Source organism: Lactuca virosa, chromosome 4 (assembly GCF_052849685.1).
Source record: "Lactuca virosa cultivar CGN04683 chromosome 4, Lactuca_virosa_CGN04683_v6, whole genome shotgun sequence".
NCBI classification, from domain to species: Eukaryota; Viridiplantae; Streptophyta; class Magnoliopsida; order Asterales; family Asteraceae; genus Lactuca; species Lactuca virosa.
Window position 1 is genome coordinate 528801291 of NC_136429.1, and position 9261 is coordinate 528810551.

The following is a 9261-nucleotide window of genomic DNA, read 5'->3' on the forward strand; positions in this document are numbered from 1 at the left end:
CAATTTCTGGTGGTGCCACATGTCCAATTTCTGGTGGTGCCATGTCACCCAATACCGCGTATCGGCCTCCCGTCTTAGAAAAATCATAACTCTCGCATACGAGCTCCGTTTTTGACGTTATTTATATCCACGCGAAGGCGGGAACGTAATATACAACTTTTGTTTAGACTCCGTTGGAAAATTTTGAATTTATTTTAAAAGTTATATTTTTAACAGGCCGGGACAGGATTGGTCCGTTAAAAATTCATAACTTCTTCATCCGACGTCCGTTTTCGTCTGTCTTTTTATTGTTACGCCACAATTAAAGAGATCTTCGATTCTCGTTTAGGTCGTGTCGGCTAAAAACTTGCTTTATCATAAATTCACTATTCACGCTTCCCGGTATCGTGCCGGTTCCGACGTGAAACTTCGTCGGGTCATAACTTCTTCGTTATAACTCGGATTTCGGCGTTCTTTATATCTCCGGAATCATTGTTTTGACCACTACAACTTTATGTAAAGATATCGGGCTTATCTCATATTTTAATTTTGACGCTTATTTTTATTCTTTATTAATTATACATTTATAATTAAATAATAAGCACATAAATTCACAAAATACTCAAATATTTCATTTTTATTACATCAAAAGAGTTACAATAGTTGACCTAGACTATTACATCGTCTAAAAATGCTTAGCCCCGAAACCTGGGCGTTACAATTCTCTCCCCCTTAGGATTATTCCGTCCCGGAATCATGCGTCAGCAAACAGATGCGGATAGCGACTCATCATGTCATCCTCTGTTTCCCAAGTGAGATTCGGCCCATTCGAATGTTTCCATCGGACTAGCACTAAGTCGATCATCTTGCGTCGTAACTTCTTAATCTTACGGTCAACAATTGCCTCGAGCTCTTCGATTAGCCTCTTATTCTCATCCATTCTTAACTCCGAGATCAGAATTATGTCGGGAACTTCTCCCGTGAATTTCCTCAGATAACATACATGGAAGGTGTTATGAATACCATCGAGTTCTTCGGGCAATTCCAGCTTGTAAGCTTGGTTCCCAATCTTTTGAAGAACTTTGAACGGTCCATTAAACCTTGGACTCAGCTTTCCTCGTTTCCCGAATCGTATAAGTCCTTTCCACGGTGAGACTTTAAGCAAAACGGAATCCCCAACTTCGAAGGTCATCGGTCGTCTTTTCTTGTCAGCATAGCTCTTCTGACGATCCTGAGCTGCTAACATCCTTTCCTTTATCACCTTCAGTTTCTCAGCAGTCTCATGGATTATCTCGGGGCCCATAAACTGCTTTTCTCCAGCCTCAAGCCAACAAGAAGGCGTACGACACTTTTGTCCGTACAAAGCTTGATAAGGTGCCATCTTGATGCTCGAGTGGAAACTGTTGTTGTAGGAAAATTCTACCAAAGGTAAGTGCTCATCCCAGTTACCTTGGAACTCGAGGGTACATGCTCTCAACATATATTCAAGCGTTTGAATCGTTCTTTCACTCTGACCATCAGTCTGCGGATGGTAAGCTGTACTCAGACATAACTTCGTACCCAATTCCTCTTGTAGACTTCTCCAAAACCTGGACGTGAAACGACTATCACGATCCGATACAATTGTTAGAGGAACACCGTGAAGTCTCACAATTTCCTTCACGTAAGCATTTGCAAGCTTATCCATAGACCACCTTTCATTGGCAGCTATGAAGTGTGCACTCTTTGTGAAACGATCCACGACCACCCAAATCATGTCGTGACCGTTCTTCGTCCTGGGTAGTTTAGTCACAAAATCCATGGTGATGTCTTCCCATTTACCCATGGGTACAGGTAAGGGTTCTAAACTCCCATATGGTTTCTGATGTTGTGCCTTAACTCTTGCACAAGTTACACACTCGGCCACATATTTCGCAACGTCGAGCTTCATCGTCGGCCACCAGTAGTAGGGTTTTAGGTCCCTATACATTTTAGTGCTACCGGGATGAATCGAGTACATGGTCTTGTGAGCTTCTTCCATCAGAAGATCTCTTATTCCTCCAGTCTTAGGTACCCAAATCCGATCTTGGAATACCTTTAGTCCTTGACTGTTTGTACCAAACACTAATGTTTTTCCCAAACGTTCTTCTTTTCGGTCACTCTTCTCTGAAGCTTCTTCTTGAGCTTCCCTGATACTTTCCACAATGGTCGAGACAACTTCTATTCTCAACGCTCTTGGCCTTTTTCTTTCAAGGTTGACTTTTCGACTGAGAGCATCAGCGACAACGTTTGCTTTACCGGGGTGGTAAAGTATCTCACAGTCATAGTCCTTGAGTAATTCTAGCCAGCGTCGTTGTCTCATGTTTAATTCTTTCTGATTAAAGAGATATTGGAGACTCTTATGATCGGTGAAAAGTTTGCACTTCGTGCCATAGAGGTAATGCCTCCATATTTTTAGAGCGAAAACTACCGCCGCCAACTCCAAGTCATGAGTCGGGTAGTTCTTTTCATGTTCCTTCAACTGTCGAGACGCATATGCTATCACCTTTTCTCTTTGGGTCAAAACACAACCCAACCCAACACCAGACGCATCGCTATAAACAGCGAAGTCTTCAACTCCATTAGGTAGAGAAAGTATCGGTGCCTCGCATAGTTTCTTCTTTAGCTTCTCGAATGCTTCTTTATGCTTATCACTCCAAGCATAGGTAGCTCCTTTGTGGGTTAACGCTGTTAATGGACTAGAGATTGAAGAAAATCCTTGGATAAACCTTCGGTAATATCCGGCTAATCCCAAAAAGCTTCGGATCTCCGTGGGACTTTTTGGTTGTTCCCACTTCATTACCGCTTCAATCTTTGCTGGATCGACCATTATCCCTTCTTGGTTGACCACGTGACCCAAGAATTGGACTTCTCGAATCCAAAAATCACATTTGGAGAATTTAGCATACAGCTTCTCCTTCTTCAAGACTTCTAACACTTCCCGCAAGTGTCTACCATGCTCTTCTTGGCTTTTTGAGTAAATCAGAATGTCATCTATGAACACTATCACATATTTATCAAGAAACGGATTACAAACCCTGTTCATTAAATCCATGAATGTTGCTGGAGCATTGGTTAGTCCAAACGACATAACCAAAAACTCGTAGTGTCCATATCGTGTTCTGAATGCAGTCTTCTCTATATCTTGCTCTCTTACCTTCAGCTGATGATATCCTGACCTTAGGTCGATCTTTGAAAAATAACTTGAACCTTGCAGTTGATCGAACAGGTCATCAATCCTTGGCAACGGATATCTATTCTTTTTTGTTGCCTTGTTCAGCTCTCTGTAATCAATACACATTCTCATACTTCCATCTTTCTTTTTCACGAATAACACCAGAGCTCCCCAGGGTGATGAACTAGGTCTAATGAAACCTTTGTCCAATAACTCCTGAAGTTGCATCATCAGCTCCTTCATCTCCGTCAGTGCTAATCGGTAAGGTACTTTTGCTATTGGTGTCGTTCCTGGTAACAAGTCAATACGGAATTCTACTTGTCGATCAGGCGGTAATCCGGGAAGATCTTCGGGAAACACTTCCGGATAATCACACACGACAGGAATGCTCTGTATCACCTTCTTTTCCTTCTTAGTATCGATCACGAATGCTAAATATGATGTACATCCCTTGGTCAAACATTTTCTGGCTTTCATTAGAGAAATGATTCCAGAATTTACCCTGCGTTTGTCCCCATACACCATAAACGACTCTTTCCCAGGCGGGTTTACTTTTACGATCTTCTTTTTGCACAGTATTTCCGCATCATTGGTGCTAAGCCAATCCATTCCCAACACGATGTCGAAACCGTTAAGTTCGATAGGCAATAATTCCTCGTGAAACTTATTCCCGTTCAAATCAATTAAGATGTTTTTCATACGATGGCTAACAGGTACAAACTTGCCACTAGCAACTTCGACTAATAAGGCATTATCTAGTCTATCGACAGGCAAAGCGAGCTTTCTACCAAATTCATGCGAAATAAAGGAGTAGTTGGCTCCAGAATCAAATAAAATTTGGGCATGCAATTTGTTTACGAGAAAGGTACCGGAAGCGACATCAGCTTCTTCCTTAGCAGCTTCCAGTGTCATCTGGAAGGCTCTAGCCTTCGGCTTTGGTGGAATGTTGGGTCTTCCTGCTTCCTTCTTCTTCGGGCAGTCCCTCGAAATGTGCCCCTCCTCGTTGCACTCATAACAGACCTTCTTAGTGAATGTGCATTCATTGGCATAGTGCCCAGGCTTCCCACACTTGAAACAAGTGACCCCTCCGTCGCACTTCCCAGAGTGCTTCTTCTTGCACTTGCCACACCACTTCACTTCGCCTCCTCCACCTCCTTTCGAACTAGACTTTGAGAATTTACCCTTTTTGCTGGACCCCAAGGGTCCGTCAAACTTCCTCTTCTCACCAACCTCTGACCTTTCCAAACCTTTCTTCCTGATCTGGGTCTCAACATTTCTGGCAGCCCAGATGGCGGCTTTCAACGTGGTTGCTTGCTTAACCATTGGACCATAGTCCGCTGGTAGTCCAAGGGCAATCTTATTTACCTTTGAGAGTTCTGTTGGAACTAGGTATGGGATAAGCTTCATTTTCTCCGTGAAACTTGCAGCGTATTCAACAACGCTCATCTTTCCCTTCTTCAAATTCTGAAACTCGTTATTGATTTCCAGTAGGTCCTGCTCTGAGCAGTATTGCAGTTTCAGTTGTTCCACAAAATCTTCCCAAGACATTTTACTCGCTTCTCCCTTGGGCATAGAATCAGCTAACAGCTTCCACCAACTCAACACGCCAGATTTCAACAACGGGATCGCAAGAGCGGTCTTCTGCCTGTTGCTGCATTCGCAACTTTCAAACATTGTCTCCATTTCGGAGATCCAATCCATAATTTGCACCGGCGTCGGGCTTCCGGATAGACACGGTGGCTTAGACGCCATAAAATCCTTGTATTTACATCCTCTTCCATCATTTCCTCCATTACGATTGCCTTGTCTAACAATTTGTGGGTTGTCTTGACCAACGGTACCACTGAAGTTTCCACCTTCCGATGGCCCTCCATTCACTTCGGGCTCTTCAACTTGGATTGAAAGTTCTTCACGATTTTGTCGAAGCAGACGTCTAGTTTCTTCCATCTGATTATCCAACATCGCCTGAATCATCAATTGTACACCAGCCATCGTTACTGGCTCAGGTGCTGCAGCTACAACAGGTATTTGCTCAATTACAGGTGGTCGATTCCTGTTTTCGTTTGCGTTTCCAGCTCCACTGCGGGTTCTTGCCATTTTGATCTATACACCGAATAAGGTGAATTTAGATCTTTATTCAGGATAGACGTTTAAATCATCCTTATCTCTCCGAAACGTTTACATGTTAGTTCTAATATCGTAGTTGTACGTTTAAAATCCTAAACACATAAGGTTTCCAGATCCGGTCGGCAACAGACCATAGATCCGAACAAATAACAACATATAAGGCATAAATCATTTAGCACATAAAAGCATTTTAGGCACAATTCCTAAAATAAGCTAGTGCTCACACCTCACAATCATTGCTTAGCATTCTAAGTTTAAGTCTAGAAATCCTACAAATTCCTAGTTCGCTTAAACTAATGCTCTGATACCAACTGTGACATCCCCATTTTCACGGCCAGAAAAGACCGATTTTGTTTATGCTTTGTTTAAAAATCAGAGTAACATTTTAAATAAAAGTGTTGCGAAATTTGTTCCCAAAATAAAATATGATAAAGATTTATCAAAGCATTTCCGTAGAAATGTATTTCATTAAAAACCTCGGGATGTCATGTTCAATACAGATCAAAAGCATAAACAGTACAATATAAGCCTTACTACATTTATTCATATCTACAGGCCTATATCCGTAATCTCTCATCCCAAACATCATATCTATGCTCGTGCGCCACTACCTGTAATACAAGAAACTGAGTGGGTCAGGCTTGGGAGCCTGGTGAGCACATAGGGTTTTCAACCCACAATAAATAAGTTTATTAATTTCATCAACCAACAATAACCCGATTACCCGTTCCCGTTATCCTCACATTACGTCCCTAAAACACCTATCATAAGGGACCTAGACTAAGGATCAACATCGGGATGGACACTACTGCCAAGGGGTTTCCTCAGCAATAAATGTCCTAAAGGCAACCATGAGGGGGATGGAATACACCGGTGAACACATCGTTCACAAACACCTACAGGTTGTGAGCCTGCTAGCGTTCCACTGGACTGTCTAGAAGAGTCTGTGGTCGTCATCCATACTCCGCTAGATGACAGAATCAACAACAACAACATCGAGGCCTCTCATCATTTTATCACACATCGTCTTATTACATCTACCCATGTTTTACTCCAACATTTTTTTTTTGTAGATATAGAATACATATACAGTTTAAATTATTTAAAACATGTATAAAAATCTTTCATCAGTATAGGCAGCAAGTATTCAGATAATATGCACACATAGCACGTAATTAATATAAAATACTTCATATCTATGTGTAAGATGAAAGTAACTATGCACTCACCTGATTAGGTGGTGACTCGGTACTCGAACAGCACTCCGTTATCTCAAAACAATTTTTCCTTGATCAAAACCTAGTATTAATATCACTAGCGTTTAGTTTTAACGTTAACCGCGACTAATTAATAGTCTGGCTATTATTATTATTATACAAGCGTTAAATAACACCCAATATATAAATAATAATAGCCCAAATAATTATTTTAAGGACCTAATAACATTACTATAATTATTTAAAAGTTATATTAAAAATTTCGTAGGCGTACCTTACTTACAGCGGGTTTTTCTCAAAACCGGACTTCGCTGGAGCAGCGTTTCCGAGCCGAAAGGTTCTTTTCTCGGGACTCCGGGAGCCTCGGGACTTCCTTCGGGTGCTAGGGGGTTTACCTAGACTTTAGGGGCTCAAGGGAGCTTAGAGAGAGAGTTTAGAGAGAGAAAGTGGAAGAGGAAAGGTGTAAGAAATGAGAGAACCCGGCACTTCTATTTATAGTGAGTTGGGGCATGTGGTGGCCTTCTGGTGGTGCCACTTGTCCAAATTCTGGTGGTGTCACATGTCCAATTTCTGGTGGTGCCATGTGTCCAATTTCTGGTGGTGCCACATGTCCAATTTCTGGTGGTGCCATGTCACCCAATACCGCGTATCGGCCTCCCGTCTTAGAAAAATCATAACTCTCGCATACGAGCTCCGTTTTTTACGTTATTTATATCCACGCGAAGGCGGGAACGTAATATACAACTTTCGTTTAGACTCCGTTGGAAAATTTTGAATTTATTTTAAAAGTTATATTTTTAACAGGCCGGGACAGGATTGGTCCGTTAAAAATTCATAACTTCTTCATCCGACGTCCGTTTTCGTCTGTCTTTTTATTGTTACGCCACAATTAAAGAGATCTTCGATTCTCGTTTAGGTCGTGTCGGCTAAAAACTTGCTTTATCATAAATTCACTATTCACGCTTCCCGGTATCGTGCCGGTTCCGACGTGAAACTTCGTCGGGTCATAACTTCTTCGTTATAACTCGGATTTCGGCGTTCTTTATATCTCCGGAATCCTTGTTTTGACCACTACAACTTTATGTAAAGATATCGGGCTTATCTCATATTTTAATTTTGACGCTTATTTTTATTCTTTATTAATTATACATTTATAATTAAATAATAAGCACATAAATTCACAAAATACTCAAATATTTCATTTTTATTACATCAAAAGAGTTACAATAGTTGACCTAGACTATTACATCGTCTAAAAATGCTTAGCCCCGAAACCCGGACGTTACACATGAGGTGGTAGCCCTTACCACGTTGTGGTGCCCAGTTTGTAGGAAATTTTCATTTAGTTTTTGTTTAGTTTTACGTTTTTATTTTGTCTACTTTGCAGGAGTATATGACCAGAGGTTCCAAAACACCTTTGGTGCCACCACTTGAAGATCCATAGTCGGCCCTTCATAACAAGAAGGATATGAACGTGAAAGAAGATCAAACACTTAAGAAGACACCTTTACAAGAACTCAAGTCAGTATTCTCAAAGAAGTCAGGAAAGAAAACGGGAGAGTCGAATTCATCTTCAAAGGACAAGAGCAAGATTGAAAGCTTAGATCAAATACCTATCCCAAACGAATCCGAATACGAGTCCGAGAATGATTTTGGACTATATACGATCGAACCCGAAGACGAGCCAAGCAACGAAATGGTGAATATTGAAGAAATGTCAATCGGAGCTTACAAGAAGCATATTCGAGAAAATGTTGGTCCGGGATTAGTACAACCCGCTATTCCTTCCACTGCCACAGTCGAGTTGAAGGGACACATCCTTACTGCACTTAAGGATGTTCCATTTTATGGAAAGGATCATGAGGATGCTTTTAAGCATCTAGATGAGGTCAATGACATTGCAGATTATTTCAATGTCCCGAATGTTAATAGAGATACCATCTTGCTGAGGATGCTTCTCGTTACTTTTAAGGGAGCTGCTAAAGATTGGTTAAAAGCACTTCCACCTGGTACAATCACTACTTGGGCTCAGATGTACGAACAATTTTTGGACCAATTTTGCCCACCATCCAAGATTGCTAAACTAAAGAAGGCAATAGCCAAGTTTGAGCAACAACCGGGGGAGTCACTATACGAGGCATAGGAGCGTTACAAAGGATTGTTAAGGAATTGTCCTCAACATGATCTTAATGTTCAATAAGAGATGTCTATTTTCTATGATGGGGTCAATGTTATGACAAGGCAACTCCTTGATTCTCAATGGCCACTGACAAAGAAAAATCCAAGGGAGGTCAAGGAGTTAGTTGAAGAATTCGCAAAACACTCTCGTGAGTACCACAACCCAAGACAAGATGGAGCAAAAGGCAGCGTGGGTGCACATTCTGAAGAGATGGCTGCTATGATGGCAATGCTCAATACTATGGACTGGAGATTGGCCCAAATGGACCAATCAATTCATGTAATATGAGTTGGATGTGAGAGATGCAGTGGGCCACACTTGACTAAGGATTGTCATTTGGATGAATATGGGAACAAGAAGGCTCAAGTTTGCTACTCGAGTGGGGACAAGTATGATGAAGATTGGAGGAAACCAAAGAAGGAGTGGCTGCCATACGATGAGTACAAGAACCAGAAGGAGGAAAAATACAGACAGACTGGCCGGGGCCTCTACCAAAAGGAGCAACCACCAGCTAAGAAGAAAGCTGATCTGGAGACCATGTTAGTTCGTTTCATGGAAGCTTCAGA

The 9261-nt window shown here is 41.6% G+C and overlaps 1 non-coding gene across 1 annotated transcript; it reads right to left on the reverse strand.

Annotated features, from left to right (window-relative positions):
* Positions 1–8596: 8596 nt before the first annotated feature.
* On the reverse strand, positions 8597–8703 carry LOC145110401 (small nucleolar RNA R71). The gene has a single exon (XR_013709781.1). It is a non-coding gene; the product is annotated as a small nucleolar RNA R71 (small nucleolar RNA).
* Between the last annotated feature and the right edge of the window lie 558 nt (positions 8704–9261).